The sequence below is a fragment of the Arachis stenosperma genome, chromosome 3 (assembly GCF_014773155.1).
Source record: "Arachis stenosperma cultivar V10309 chromosome 3, arast.V10309.gnm1.PFL2, whole genome shotgun sequence".
In the NCBI taxonomy this organism is placed as follows: domain Eukaryota; kingdom Viridiplantae; phylum Streptophyta; class Magnoliopsida; order Fabales; family Fabaceae; genus Arachis; species Arachis stenosperma.
In genome coordinates, this window is record NC_080379.1 from 73,368,390 (window position 1) to 73,384,909 (window position 16,520).

The window sequence follows — 16,520 nt, forward strand, 5'->3', positions numbered from 1 at the left end:
AGCGCATGAAGATGCCTTCCCTTCCGTCTCTCTGCTTTCCTACTGTCTTCATCCAATCCTTCTTATTCCTTTCCATGGCAAGCTCGTGTAGGGTTTCACCGTTGTCAATGGCTACCTCCCATCCTCTCAGTGAAAGCGATTGCATATGCTCTGTCACAGCATAGCGGAATTCAGCTGTCGGTTCTCGGTCAGGCCGGAATAATATCCATTGATACTTTTGCGTCTGTCACTAACGCCCCGCCTGCTAGGAGTTTGAAGCACGTCACAGTCATTCAGTCATTGAATCCTACTCAGAATACCACAGACAAGGTTAGACCTTCCGGATTCTCTTGAATGCTGCCATCAGTTCTCGCCTATACCACGAAGATTCCGATTAAAGAATCCAAGAGATATTCACTAGGGCCTTGGTTGCTTATAGAACAAAAGTGGCTGTCAGTCACCTTGTTCATAAGTGAGAATGATGATGAGTGTCACGGATCATCACATTCATCAAGTTGAAGAACAAGTGATATCTTAGAACAAGAACAAGCGGAATTGAATGGAAGAACAATAGTAATTGCATTAATACTCGAGGTACAGCAGAGCTCCACACCTTAATCTATGGTGTGTAGAAACTCCACCGTTGAAAATACATAAGCATAAGGTCTAGGCATGGCCGAATGGCCAGCCTCCCAATGATCTAAGATAGCATAAAACGAAGATAGCTACCAAAGTCTACTAATACAATAGTAAAAGGTCCTACTTATAGATAACTAGTAGCCTAAGGTTTACAGAAATGAGTAGATGACATAAAAATCCACTTCCGGGCCCACTTGGTGTGTGCTTGGGCTGAGCAATGAAGCAATTTCGTGTAGAGACTCTTCTTGGAGTTAAACGCCAGCTTTTATGCCAGTTTGGGCGTTTAACTCCCATTTGGGTGCCAGTTCCGGCGTTTAACGCTGGGATTTCTTGAGGTGACTTTGAACGCCGGTTTGGGCCATCAAATCTTGGGCAAAGTATGGACTATCATATATTGCTGGAAAGCCCAGGATGTCTACTTTCCAACGCCGTTGAGAGCGCGCCAATTGGGCTTCTGTAGCTCCAGAAAATCCACTTCGAGTTCAGGGAGGTCAGAATCCAACAGCATCTGCAGTCCTTTTCAGTCTCTGAATCAGATTTTTGCTCAGAACCTTCAATTTCAGCCAGAAAATACCTGAAATCACAGAAAAACACACAAACTCATAGTAAAGTCCAGAAAAGTGAATTTTAACTAAAAACTAATAAAAATATACTAAAAACTCAACTAAAACTACCAAAAACATACTAAAAACAATGCCAAAAAGTGTATAAATTATCCGCTCATCACAACACCAAACTTAAATTGTTGCTTGTCCTCAAGCAACTGAAAATCAAATAAGATAAAAAGAAGAGAATATGCAATGAACTCCAAAAACATCTATGAAGATCAGTATTAATTAGATGAGCGGGGCCTTTAGCTTTTTGCCTCTGAACAGTTTTGGCATCTCACTCTATCCTTTGAAATTCAGAATGGTTGGCTTCTTTAGGAACTCAGAATCCAGATAGTGTTATTGATTCTCCTAGTTAAGTATGATGATTCTTGAACACAGCTACTTTATGAGTCTTGGCCGTGGCCCAAAGCACTCTGTCTTCCAGTATTACCACCGGATACATACATGCCACAGACACATAATTGGGTGAACCTTTTTAGATTGTGACTCAGCTTTGCTAAAGTCCCCAATTAGAGGTGTCCAGGGTTCTTAAGCACACTCTTTTTGCCTTGGATCACAACTTTATTCTTTCTTTTTCTTTCTTTTTCTCTTTTCTCTTTTTTTTTCGGTTTTCTTCTCTTTTTTTTTTCGCTTGCTTTCTCTTTTTTTTTTGTATTCACTGCTTTTTCTTGCTTCAAGAATCATTTTTAATGATTTTTCAGATCCTCAGTAACATGTCTCCTTTTTCATCATTCTTTCAAGAGCCAACCTTCATGAACCACAAATTCAAGATACATATGCACTGTTTAAGCATACATTCAGAGAACAAGAGTATTGCCACCACATCAAAATAATTAAACTATTATAAAATTCAAAATTCATGCAATTCTTTCCTTTTTTCTCAATTAAGCACGTTTTTATTCAAGAAAGGTGATGGATTCATAGGACATTCATAACTTTAAGGCATAGACACTAAGACACTAATGATCACAAGACACAAACATGGGTAAACATAAGCATAAAATTCGAAAAATAAAAGAATAAAGAACAAGGAAATTAAAGAACGGGTCCACCTTAGTGATGGCGGCTCTTTCTTCCTCTTGAAGATCCTATGGAGTGCTTGAGCTCCTCAATGTCTCTTCCTTGTCTTTGTTGCTCCTCCCTCATGATTCTTTGGTCTTCTCTAATTTCATGGAGGATGATGGAGTGTTCTTGATGCTCCACCCTTAGTTGTCCCATGTTGGAACTCAATTCTCCTAGGGAGGTGTTTAGTTGCTCCAAATAGTTTTGTGGAGGAAAGTGCATCCCTTGAGGTATCTCAGGGATCTCATGATGAGAGGGGTCTCTTGTGTGCTCCATCCTTTTCTTAGTGATGGGCTTGTCCTCATCAATGGGGGTGTCTCCTTCTATGTCAACTCCAACTGAATAACAGAGGTGACAAATAAGATGAGGAAAGGCTAGCCTTGCCAAGGTGGAAGACTTGTCCGCCACTTTATAGAGTTCTTGGGCTATAACCTCATGAACTTCCACTTCTTCTCCAATCATAATGCTATGAATCATGATGGCCCGGTCTAGAGTAACTTCGGACCGGTTGCTAGTGGGAATGATTGAGCGTTGGATGAACTCCAACCATCCTCTAGCCACGGGTTTGAGGTCATGCCTTCTCAATTGAACCGGCTTGCCTCTTGAATCTTTCTTCCATTGTGCGCCCTCTTCACATATGACTGTGAGGACTTGGTCCAACCTTTGATCAAAGTTGACCCTTCTAGTGTAAGGATGTTCATCTTCTTGCATCATAGGCAAGTTGAACGCTACCCTCACACTTTCCGGACTGAAATCCAAGTAATTCCCCCGAACCATAGTAAGATAATTCTTTGGATTCGGGTTCACACTTTGATCATGGTTCTTGGTGATCCATGCATTGGCATAGAACTCTTGAACCATCAAGATTCCGACTTGTTGAATGGGGTTGGTAAGTACTTCCCAACCTCTTCTTCGGATCTCATGGCGGATCTCCGGATATTCACCCTTTTTGAGTGAAAAGGGGACCTCGGGGATCACCTTCTTCAAGGCCACAACTTCATAGAAGTGGTCTTGATGCACCCTTGAGATGAATCTCTCCATCTCCCATGACTCGGAGGTGGAAGCTTTTGCCTTCCCTTTCCTCTTTTTAGAGGTTTCTCCGGCCTTGGATGCCATAAATGGTTATGGAAAAACAAAAAGCAATGCTTTTACCACACCAAACTTAAAAGGTTTGCTCGTCCTCGAGCAAAAGAAGAAAGAAGAGAGTAGAAGAAGAAGAAATGAGGGAGAAAGGGATGGCTTTGTATTCGGCCAAAGAAGGGGAGAAGTGGTGTATAGGTTGTGTGAAAATGAAGGAATGAAGAAGGGTATTTATAGGAGAGAGGGGAGATGGAGTTCGGCCATGATGGGTGGGTTTGGGTGGGAAAGTGGTTTGAATTTGAATGGAAGGTTAGGTGGGGTTTTATGAAGGATGGATGTGAGTGGTGAAGAGAAGGATGAGATTTGATAGGTGAAGGGTTTTTGGGGAAGAGGTATGGAGGTGATTGGTGAAGAAGAGAGAGAGTGGTTGGGTAGATGGGGGTCCTGTGGGGTCCACAGATCCTGTGGTGTCAAGGAAAAGTCATCCCTGCACCAAATATTGCTCAAAATAACGTTTTGAGCCATTTCTGGCGTTAAACGCCGGGCTGGTGCCCATTCCTGGCGTTTAACGCCAGGTTCTTGCCCTTTTCTGGCGTTTAACGCCAGTCTGGTGCCCCTTTCTGGCGTTAAACGCCCAGAATGGTGCCAGACTGGGCGTTAAACGCCCAACAGCTAACCTCACTGGCGTTTAAACGCCAACAACATCTTCCTCCAGGGTGTGCTATTTTTCTTCCTGTTTTTCATTTTGTTTTTGCTTTTTTCATTGATTTTGTGACTTCTCATGATCATCAACCTACAAAAAAATAAAATAACAAAAGGAAATAGTTAATTATAAAACATTGGGTTGCCTCCCAACAAGCGCTTCTTTAATGTCATTAGCTTGACAAAGGACTCTCATGGAGCCTCATAGATACTCAGAGCCATGTTGGAACCTCCCAACACCAAACTTAGAGTTTGAATGTGGGGGTTCAACACCAAACTTAGAGTTTGGTTGTGGCCTCCCAACACCAAACTTAGAGTTTGACTGTGGGGGCTCTGTTTGGCTCTGTTTTGAGAGAACCTCTTCATGCTTCTTCTCCATGGTGATAGAGGGATATCCTTGAGCCTTAAATACAAAGGATTCTTCATTCACTTGAATGATTAACTCTCCTCTATCAACATCAATCATAGCCTTTGCTGTGGCTAGGAAGGGTCTGCCAAGGATGATGGTTTCATGCATGCACTTCCCAGTCTCTAGGACTATAAAATCAGCAGGGATGTAATGGTCTTCAATCTTAACCAAAACATTCTCTACAAGTCCATAAGCTTGTTTTCTTGAGTTATCTGCCATCTCTAGTGAGATTCTTGCAGCTTGCACCTCAAAGATCCCTAGCTTCTCCATTACAGAGAGAGGCATGAGGTTTACACTTGACCCTAAGTCACACAGAGCCTTCTTGAAGGTCATGGTGCCTATGGTACAAGGTATTGAAAACTTCCCAGGATCTTGTCTCTTTTGAGGTAATTTCTGCCTAGACAAGTCATCTAGTTCTTTGGTGAGCAAAGGAGGTTCATCTTCCCAAGTCTCATTTCCAAATAACTTGTCATTTAGCTTCATGATTGCTCCAAGGTATTTAGCAACTTGCTCTTCAGTGATATACTCATCCTCTTCAGAGGAAGAATACTCATCAGAGCTCATGAAAGGCAGAAGTAAGTCCAATGGAATCTCTATGGTCTCATTTTGAGCCTCAGATTCCCATAGTTCCTCATTGGGGAACTCAGAGGAGGTTGGTGCACGCCCATTGAGGTCTTCCTCAGTGGCGTCCACCTCCTCTCTTTCCTCTCCATATTCGGCCATGGTTATGGCTTTGCACTCTCCTTTTGGATTTTCTTCTGTGTTGCTTGGGAGAGTACTAGGAGGGAGTTCAGTAATTTTCTTGCTCAGCTGACCCACTTGTCCTTCCAAATTTCTGATGGAGGACCTTGTTTCATTCATGAAACTTTGAGTGGTTTTGATTAGATCAGAGACCATTGTTGCTAAGTCAGAGGTATTCTGCTTAGAACTCTCTGTCTGTTGCTGAGAAGATGATGGAAAAGGCTTGCCATTGCTAAACCTGTTTCTTCCACCATTATTGTTATTGAAACCTTGTTGAGGTCTCTGTTGATCCTTCCATGAGAAATTTGGATGATTTCTCCATGAAGAATTATAGGTGTTTCCATAGGGTTCTCCTAGGTAATTCACCTCTTCCATTGAAGGGTTCTCAAGATCATAAGCTTCTTCCTCAGATGAAGCATCCTTAGTACTGCCAGGTGCATTTTGCATTCCAGACAGACTTTGAGAAATCAAATTGACTTATTGAGTTAATATCTTATTCTGAGCCAGTATGGCATTCAGAGTATCAATCTCAAGAACTCCTTTCTTCTGACTTGTCCCATTGTTCACAGGATTCCTTTCAGAAGTGTACATGAATTGGTTATTTGCAACCATCTCAATTAGTTCCTGAGCCTCTGTAGGCGTCTTCTTCAGATGAAGAGATCCTCCCGCAGAGCTATCCAAAGACATCTTGGATAGTTCAGAGAGACCATCATAGAAAATACCTATGATGCTCCATTCAGAAAGCATGTCTGAGGGACATTTTCTGATTAATTGTTTGTATCTTTCCCAAGCTTCATAGAGGGATTCTCCATCCTTCTGTCTGAAGGTTTGGACTTCCACTCTAAGCTTACTCCATTTTTGAGGTGGAAAGAACTTTGCCAAGAAGGCATTGACTAGCTTTTCCCAAGAGTCCAGGCTATCTTTAGGTTGTGAGTCCAACAATATTCTAGCTCTGTCTCTTACAGCAAAAGGGAATAGCATCAGTCTGTAGACCTCAGGGTCAACCCCATTAGTCTTGACTGTGTCACAGATTTACAAGAACTCAGCTAAAAACTGATGAGGATCTTCCATTGGAAGTCCATGGAATTTGCAATTCTGTTGCATTAGAGAAACTAATTGAGGCTTAAGCTCAAAGTTGTTTGCTCCAATGGCAGGGATAGAGATGCTTCTCCCATTGAAGTCGGGAGTAGGTGCAGTAAAGTCACCCAGCACCTTCCTTGCATTGTTGGCATTGTTGTTGTTTTCGGCTGCCATGTGTTCTTCTTCTTTGAAGAATTCGGTCAGGTCCTCTAAAGAGAGTTGTGCTTTGGCTTCTCTTAGCTTTCTCTTCAAGGTCCTTTCAGGTTCGGGGTCAGCTTCAACAAGAATGCCTTTGTCTCTGCTCCTGCTCATATGAAAGAGAAGAGAACAAGAAGATGTGGAATCCTCTATGTCACAGTATAGAGATTCCTTGAGGTGTCAGAGGAAAAGAAAATTAGAAGAAAGAAGGTAGAAGAATTCGAACTTGATGAGATAAAGTTCGAATTGTGCATTAAGAAGGAGTAGTACTCCATAAATAAAAGGATGTGAGAAGGAGGGAAGAGAATTTTCGAAAATTAATTAGAAGGATGTCAAAAACATTTTAAAAATTGATTGATAATTTTCGAAAATTGAAAGTGGAAAAAAAATCAAGTGATTTTTGAAAAAGATTTTGAAATTAGAAGTTAAAAAGATTTGATTGAAAACTGATTTTGAAAAAGATGTGATTAAAGAGATATGATTGAAAGGATTTGATTTGAAAACAATTTTAAAAGATATGTTTTGAAAACAATTTTTAAAAGATTTGATTTTGAAAATCAATGACTTGTCTAACAAGAAAAGATATGATTCAAACATTAATCCTTCCTCAACAGAAAAGGTAACATATTTGAGATGTTCAATCAAATCATTAATTGTTAGTAAGTATCTTTGAAAAAGGAAAGGAATTGATTTTGAAAACATTTGATTGAAAAGATATGATTTGAAAAAGATTTGATTTTGAAAAGCTTAGAAAACTTGAAAAAAAAATGATTTGAAAAACAAAATCTTCCCCCTTTGCCATCCTGGCGTTAAACGCTCAGAATGGCCTCCATTCTGGCGTTTAACGCCCAAAATGCTACCTCTTTGGGCGTTAAACGCCCAACCAGGTACCCTGGCTGGCGTTTAAACGCCAGTCTGTCTTCTTCACTGGGCATTTTTGAATGCTCAGCTTTTTCTGTATAATTCCTCTGCAGCATGTTCTGAATCTTCAATTCTTTGTATTATTGACTTGAAAAGACACAAATTAAAAATATTTTTGGATTTTTAATAATCAAAATGCAACAAGAATGAAATAACAATGCATACAAGACACCAAACTTAGCAGTTTGTATACTACTGACACTATATGAGACACATAAACACTCAAGCCAAAAGAATTCAAAGATCAGAGTAAGAAATCATCAAGAATTACTTGAAGATCCTTCAGATACATGAATGAATGTATGCAATTGACACCAAACTTAAGATGAGACTAGTGTCTCAACAAGGAACATAACATATTTTTGGTTTTTATGAAATTTTTTGATTTTTTTGTGTTTTTCGAAAATTAAGTGGAAAAAGATATCAAAATTCTTAATGAGAATTCCAGGAATCAGTGCAATGTTAGTCTAAGACTTCGGTCCAGGAATTAGACATGGCTTCACAGCCAGCCAAGCTTTCAAAGAAAACTTCGGTCCAATGAGATTAGACATGGCTTCTCAGCCAGCCAGACATCAACAAATCATCATGAAACTCTAGAATTCATCTTCAAAAATTTCGAAGAAAAATACCTAATCTAAGCAACAAGATGAACCTTTAGTTGTCCAAACTGAACAATCCCCGGCAACGGCGACAAAAACTTGGTGCGCGAAATTGTGAACAATACTTTTCACAACTCTCATAATCCCCGGTCATGAACTCCAAAAACTTGGTAGTTCAATTCCATGGCATTACACAACTTCGCACAACTAACCAGCAAGTGCACTGGGTCGTCCAAGTAATACCTTACGTGAGTAAGGGTCGATCCCACGGAGATTGTTAGTATGAAGCAAGCTATGGTCATCTTGCAAATCTTAGTCAGGCAGACTCAAATATATATGGTGATGAACGAAAATAACATAAAAGATAAAGATAGAGATATTTATGTAATTCATTGGTAGGAACTTCAGATAAGCGCATGAAGATGCCTTCCCTTCCGTCTCTCTGCTTTCCTACTGTCTTCATCCAATCCTTCTTATTCCTTTCCATGGCAAGCTCGTGTAGGGTTTCACCGTTGTCAATGGCTACCTCCCATCCTCTCAGTGAAAGCGATTGCATATGCTCTGTCACAGCATAGCGGAATTCAGCTGTCGGTTCTCGGTCAGGCCGGAATAATATCCATTGATACTTTTGCGTCTGTTACTAACGCCCCGCCTGCTAGGAGTTTGAAGCACGTCACAGTCATTCAGTCATTGAATCCTACTCAGAATACCACAGACAAGGTTAGACCTTCCGGATTCTCTTGAATGCTGCCATCAGTTCTCGCCTATACCACGAAGATTCCGATTAAAGAATCCAAGAGATATTCACTAGGGCCTTGGTTGCTTGTAGAACAAAAGTGGCTGTCAGTCACCTTGTTCATAAGTGAGAATGATGATGAGTGTCACGGATCATCACATTCATCAAGTTGAAGAACAAGTGATATCTTAGAACAAGAACAAGCGGAATTGAATGGAAGAACAATAGTAATTGCATTAATACTCGAGGTACAGCAGAGCTCCACACCTTAATCTATGGTGTGTAGAAACTCCACCGTTGAAAATACATAAGCATAAGGTCTAGGCATGGCCGAATGGCCAGCCTCCCAATGATCTAAGATAGCATAAAACGAAGATAGCTACCAAAGTCTACTAATACAATAGTAAAAGGTCCTACTTATAGATAACTAGTAGCCTAAGGTTTACAGAAATGAGTAAATGACATAAAAATCCACTTCCGGGCCCACTTGGTGTGTGCTTGGGCTGAGCAATGAAGCAATTTCGTTTAGAGACTCTTCTTGGAGTTAAACGCCAGCTTTTATGCCAGTTTGGGCGTTTAACTCCCATTTGGGTGCCAGTTCCGGCGTTTAACGCTGGGATTTCTTGAGGTGACTTTGAACGCCGGTTTGGGCCATCAAATCTTGGGCAAAGTATGGACTATCATATATTGCTGGAAAGCCCAGGATGTCTACTTTCCAACGCCGTTGAGAGCGCGCCAATTGGGCTTCTGTAGCTCCAGAAAATCCACTTCGAGTGCAGGGAGGTCAGAATCCAACAGCATCTGCAGTCCTTTTCAGTCTCTGAATCAGATTTTTGCTCAGAACCTTCAATTTCAGCCAGAAAATACCTGAAATCACAGAAAAACACACAAACTCATAGTAAAGTCCAGAAAAGTGAATTTTAACTAAAAACTAATAAAAATATACTAAAAACTCAACTAAAACTACCAAAAACATACTAAAAACAATGCCAAAAAGTGTATAAATTATCCGCTCATCACACCTTCCTAGCCACAGCAAAGGCTGTGATTGATGTTGATGGAGGTGAACTGATCATTCAAGTGAATGAAGAATCCTTTGTGTTTAAGGCTCAAGGATGTCCTTCTGTCACCATGGAGAGGAAGCATGAAAAGCTTCTCTCAAATCAGAGTCAAACAGAGCCCCCACAGTCAAACTCTAAGTTTGGTGTTGGGAGGCCACAACCAAACTCTAAGTTTGGTGTTGAACCCCCACATTCAAACTCTAAGTTGGTGTTGGGAGGTTCCAACATTGCTCTGAGAAAATGTGAGGCTCCATGAGAGCCCTCTGTCAAGCTACTGACATTAAAGAAGCGCTTGTTGGGAGGCAACCCAATGTTATATTTTATCTTTTTTCTTTTGTTATTTTATGTTTTTTGTAGGTTGATGATCATGAGAAGTCACAAAATCAATTGAAAAAGCAAAAACAGAATGAAAAACAGGAAGAAAAACAGCACACCCTGGAGGAAGAACCTACTGGCGTTTAAACGCCAATAAGGCTAGCAGGTGGGCGTTTAACGCCCAGTCTGGCACCATTCTGGGCGTTTAACGCCAGAAAAGGGCACCAGACTGGCGTTAAACGCCAGGAAAGGGCAAGAACCTGGCGTTAAACGCCAGAAATGGGCTCCAGCCTGGCGTTTAACGCCAGAATTGGCTCAAAACGCATTTTTGCATGCCATTTGGTGCAGGGATGACTTTTTCTTGACACCTCAGGATCTGTGGACCCCACAGGATCCCCACCAACCCCACCACTCTCTCTCTTCTTCACCCATTCACCAATCACCTCAACACCTCTTCCCCAAAAACCCTTCACCTATCAAATCCCATCTTTCTCTTCACCACTCACATCCATCCTTCATAAAACCCCACCTACCTCACCCTTCAAATTCAAACCACTTTCCCTCCCAAACCCACCCATACATGACCGAACCATGAGCCCCCCTCTCCTATATAAACCCTTCTTCACCCCTTCATTTTCACACAACCTAAACACCACTTCTCCCCCTCTTTGGCCGAACACAAAGCCATTCCCTTCTTCCTCATTTCTTCTTCTTCTACTCTCTTCTTTCTTCTTTTGCTCGAGGACGAGCAAACCTTTTAAGTTTGGTGTGGTAAAAGCATTGCTTTTTGTTTTTCCATAACCATTCATGGCATCCAAGGCCGGAGAAACCTCTAGAAAGAGGAAAGGGAAGGCAAAAGCTTCCACCTCCGAGTCATGGGAGATGGAGAGATTCATCTCAAGGGTGCATCAAGACCAGTTCTATGAAGTTGTGGCCTTGAAGAAGGTGATCCCCGAGGTCCCTTTTTCACTCAAAAAGAGTGAATATCCGGAGATCCGACATAAGATCCGAAGAAGAGGTTGGGAAGTTCTTACTAACCCCATTCAACAAGTCGGAATCTTGATGGTTCAAGAGTTCTATGCCAATGCATGGATCACCAAGAACCATGATCAAAGTGTGAACCCGGATCCAAAGAATTGGCTTACTATGGTTCGGGGGAAATACTTGGATTTCAGTCCGGAAAATGTGAGGTTGGCATTCAACTTGCCTATGATGCAAGGAGATGAACATCCTTACACTAGAAGGGTCAACTTTGATCAAAGGTTGGACCAAGTCCTCACTAACATTTGTGAAGAGGGCGCAGGGCACCCAATGGAAGAGAGATTCAAGAGGGAAGCCGGTTCAATTGAGAAGGCATGACCTCAAACCCGTGGCTAGGGGGTGGTTGGAGTTTATCCAACGCTCAATTATTCCCACTAGCAACCGGTCCGAAGTTACTATAGACCGGGCCATCATGATCCATAGCATCATGATTGGAGAAGAAGTGGAAGTTCATGAGGTTATAGCCCAAGAACTCTATAAGGTGGCGGATAAGTCCTCTACCTTAGCAAGGTTAGCCTTTTCTCATCTCGTTTGTCACCTCTGTTATTCAGTAGGAGTTGACATAGAAGGAGATATCCTCATTGATGAGGATAAGCCCATCACTAAGAAAAGGATGGAGCAAACAAGAGACCCCTCTCATCATGAGATCCCTGAGATACCTCAAGGGATGCACTTTCCCCCACCAGACTATTGGGAGCAACTGAACACCTCTCTAGGAGAATTGAGTTCCAACATGGGACAACTAAGGGTGGAGCACCAAGAACATTCCATCCTCCTCCATGAAATTAGAGAAGATCAAAGAATCATGAGAGAGGAGCAACAAAGACAAGGAAGAGACATTGAGGAGCTCAAGCACTCCATAAGACCTTCAAGAGGAAGAACAAGCCGCCATCATTAAGGTGGACCCGTTCTTTAATCTCCTTGTTCTTTATTTTCTTGTTTTTCGAATTTTAGTGCTTATGTTTATCTATGTTTGTGTCTTATGATCATTAGTGTCTTAGTGTCTATGCCTTAAGGTTATGAATGTCCTATGAATCCATCACCTTTCTTAAATAAACAATGTTCTTAATTAAAAAAAAAGATAAGAATTGCATGAATTTTGAATTTTATAACAGTTTAATTATTTTGATGTGGTGGCAACACTTTTGTTTTCTGAATGTATGCTTAAACAGTGCATATGTCTTTTGAATTTGTGGTTCATGAATGTTGGCTCTTGAAAGAATGATGAAAAAGGAGACATGTTACTGAGGATCTGAAAAATCATAAAAATGATTCTTGAAGCAAGAGAAAAGCAGTGAAAAAAAAAGGGGCGAAAAAACAAAAAAAAAACGAAAAAGAAAGAGAAAAAGAAAGAAAAAGAAAAAGAAAGAAATAAAGTTGTGATCCAAGGCAAAAAGAGTGTGCTTAAGAACCCTGGACACCTCTAATTGGGGACTCTAGCAAAGCTGAGTCACAATCTGAAAAGGTTCACCCAATTATGTGTTTGTGGCATGTATGTATCCGGTGGTAATACTGGAAGACAGAGTGCTTTGGGCCACGGCCAAGACTCATAAAATAGCTGTGTTCAAGAATCATCATACTTAACTAGGAGAATCAGTAACACTATCTGGATTCTGAGTTCCTAAAGAAGCCAATCATTCTGAATTTCAAAGGATAGAGTGAGATGCCAAAACTATTCAGAGGCAAAAAGCTAAAAGCCCCGCTCATCTAATTAATTCTGATCTTCATAGATGTTTTTGGAATTTATTGCATATTCTTTTCTTTTTATCTTATTTGATCTTCAGTTGCTTGAGGACAAGCAACAATTTAAGTTTGGTGTTGTGATGAGCGGATAATTTATACGCTTTTTGGCATTGTTTTTAGTATGTTTTTAGCAATTTTAGTTGAGTTCTTAGTATATTTTTATTAGTTTTTAGTTAAAATTCACTTTTCTGGACTTTACTATGAGTTTGTGTGTTTTTCTGTGATTTCAGGTATTTTCTGGCTGAAATTGAGGGACCTGAGCAAAAATCTGATTCAGAGACTGAAAAGGACTGCAGATGCTGTTGGATTCTGACCTCCCTGCACTCGAAGTGGATTTTCTGGAGCTACAGAAGCCCAATTGGCGCGCTCTCAACGGCGTTGAAAAGTAGTGATCACAATTTCGCACACCAATCTTCTAATGAAGAATTGTTACAAGCTTTTGAGAAAAGACAACTGGCCATGGAAAATACCATCGTGAACAATATTAACGCCAGTCTGAATGGTTTCACCTCTACTCTGCAAGCTTTTATGACACAACTTGGTTCAGCACAAAATTCCAGTAACCAACCTTCAAGCACCACTGGAATCCCCTCTCAACCATTACCCAATCCAAAGGGAGGCATTAATGCCATCACCCTGAGGTCCGGAACTACACTGCAGGAGAGGAATCAAGAGGAACCAAGCTCACCAGAGTACGCCTCAGCTGAAGAGGTGGTAGAAATCGAAGATGTTGAAGAGGAAGAGGATATACAGGACACAATTGAAGAAGAAATAGCTCAACCACAGGAAGAAGCACAAAGAGGTACAAGCATCACAGAAAACACTACTCCCATTCCATTCCCACAACTTGCAAGGAAGCCTAGGAAGCAGCTGGAACCTGATCCTAAAATGGTAGAAATATTCAAAAAGGTTGAGGTAACTGTTCCCCTTTTTGATGTTATTCAGCAAGTACCTAAATATGCAAAGTTTCTAAAAGACTTATGTATCCATAAAGATAAAATTAATGAATTAGAAAGTATTCCTTTAGGTAGTTCTATATCTGCTTTAATGGGAGGATTACCTGAAAAATGTAGTGACCCAGGTCCTTGCATAGTTAGCTGTACTATTGGTGGTGTAGTAATTTATGATTGCATGTGTGATTTAGGAGCATGTGTTAGTATAATGCCTTTGTCTATATATGATGTTTTAAGGCTACCTCCTTTAAAAAGGTCGGCAGCTCGTTTTGTGTTAGCAGATAAAAGCATTATTACAGTGGCTGGAGTTGCTGAAGATGTTTTGGTGAATATCAAAGGGCTCACATTTCCCACTGATTTTTATATCCTGGAGATGCCCCATAATGATTCCGATAAGCCATCATCAATCCTACTTGGAAGACCATTCCTGAAGACATCAAAATTCAAATTGGATGCTTTTTTCAGGAACATACTCCTTTGAAATAGATGGCCGCATAGTAATCTTCAATCTGAATGGAATCATTGACAACCCCCCAGAAGATCATTCCATTTTCCAGTGTGATGTCATAGACGAAAGTGTGGCTGAAGTTCAAAAGGAAGAGTTTGAAGAGAGGCATACGAGACAAGGTCCAAGTGTGAGAACCCTCTTAACTGACAATGAGGACACTTCGCCATTTTCACAAGCCCCAGATAACCCAGAGCCTACCCATGATCAAAAGTTAGAATTGAAACCTCTCCCTCCACATCTCAAATATGCTTACCTTGAGGATGAGGAGAAGTTTTCGGTTATTATTGCAAGAGAACTGACTTCTCAACAAGAAGAACAGCTACTTGATGTGTTGAGGAAGCATAAGAAGGCAATTGGGTGGAGTTTGTCAGACATAATGGGAATCAACCCTCAAATATGCGAGCACAGAATATTTTTAGAAGACGGAGCAAGACCTGTCCGTCAACCACAAAGAAGATTGAATCCTACCATCTTGGAAGTTGTAAAAAAGGAAGTGACCAGACTATTGGAGGCCGGTATCATATATCCCATTTCAGACAGTGAATGGGTAAGCCCAGTACAAGTGGTGCCCAAGAAGTCCGGAGTCACTACCGTGAAAAATGAGCATGGAGAGCTCATAGCAAGTTCAGAATGCTTGGAGAGTCTGCATTGATTACAGGCGTCTCAACCAAGCTACTCGTAAGGATCACTATCCACTTCCATTTATTGATCAAATGCTGGATCGCCTGTCAGGTAAATCGCATTATTGCTTTTTAGATGGTTACACAGGTTATTTCCAGATTCATATAGCTCCTGAGGATCAGGAAAAGACTACTTTTACATGTCCTTTTGGGACCTATGCTTATAAAAGAATGCCCTTTGGCTTGTGCAATGCACCAGCTACTTTCCAAAGGTGCATGATGAGTCTTTTCTCTGATCTTATTGAGGACTGTATGGAAGTTTTTATGGAAGATTTTAGCGTTTATGGTGATTCTTTTAACCTTTGCTTAGATGGATTATCTAGAGTATTAGATAGATGTATTAATACAAACCTTGTATTGAATTTCGAAAAATGCCATTTTATGGTAAAGCAAGGGATTGTATTGGGACATGTGGTATCTAATAATGGCATTTCTGTAGACCCAGCAAAGGTGAATGTTATTTCTAGTTTACCTTACCCCTCTTCTGTGAGGGAAGTCCGTTCGTTCCTTGGCCATGCAGGTTTCTACAGGAGATTTATTAAGGACTTTAGTAAGGTGGCACTTCCCTTATCCAGATTACTACAAAAGGATATTGAGTTCGAGTTCAGTGAGGACTGCAAACAAGCATTTGATAAGCTAAAGACTGCTCTAACTCAAGCTCTAATTGTGAGAGGACCCGATTGGAGCCAGCCATTTGAAATCATGTGCGATGCTTCCAACCATGCAGTAGGAGCAGCGCTGGCTCAGCGTGAAGGTAAGGATCTTTTTGTTATTGCCTATGCGTCTAAGACTTTAGACACTGCCCAATCCAATTATACTACTACTGAGAAAGAGCTACTTGCTATTGTTTTTGCTCTGGATAAATTCCGGGCTTATTTAATTGGTACTAGAGTAGTAGTGTATTCGGACCATGCAGCTCTAAAGTATCTATTGGCTATAAAGGAATCCAAACCAAGACTTATACGTTGGATACTGCTGTTACAAGAATTTGATTTAGAAATCAAGGATAGGAGTGGTAATCAAAATTTAGTAGCAGACCACTTGAGTCGCCTTGAACATATTAAGGATGATTCTATTCCCATAGATGATAATTTTCCTTTTGACAACTTACAAGCAGTATCTAAGGTAGTCCCTTGGTACGCACCTGTTGCTAATTATTTAGTTAGCCGCACATTTCCTCCACATTTTTCTAAACATCAAAGAGACAAGCTGAAAAGCGAGTCTAAATATTATATATGGGATGACCCATATTTATGGAGATGCGGCGCTGACCAGATAATTAGACGTTGTGTGCCTCAATCAGAATTCCAGTCTATTTTAGAGGCCTGCCACTCATCTGAGAGTGGAGGACATTTTGGCCCCCAACGAACAGCTAGAAAGATCTTAGACTGTGGATTCTGGTGGCCTACTCTTTTTAGAGATGCTGCTGAATTTTGTAAATCTTGTCACCCATGCCAGAAAT

At 40.8% G+C, this 16,520-nt stretch overlaps 1 non-coding gene across 1 annotated transcript; it reads left to right on the forward strand.

The window, feature by feature from the left end:
• Window positions 1–5,964: 5,964 nt before the first annotated feature.
• On the forward strand, window positions 5,965–6,072 carry LOC130971336 (small nucleolar RNA R71). The gene has a single exon (XR_009082560.1). It is a non-coding gene; the product is annotated as a small nucleolar RNA R71 (small nucleolar RNA).
• The last annotated feature ends 10,448 nt before the right edge of the window (window positions 6,073–16,520 follow it).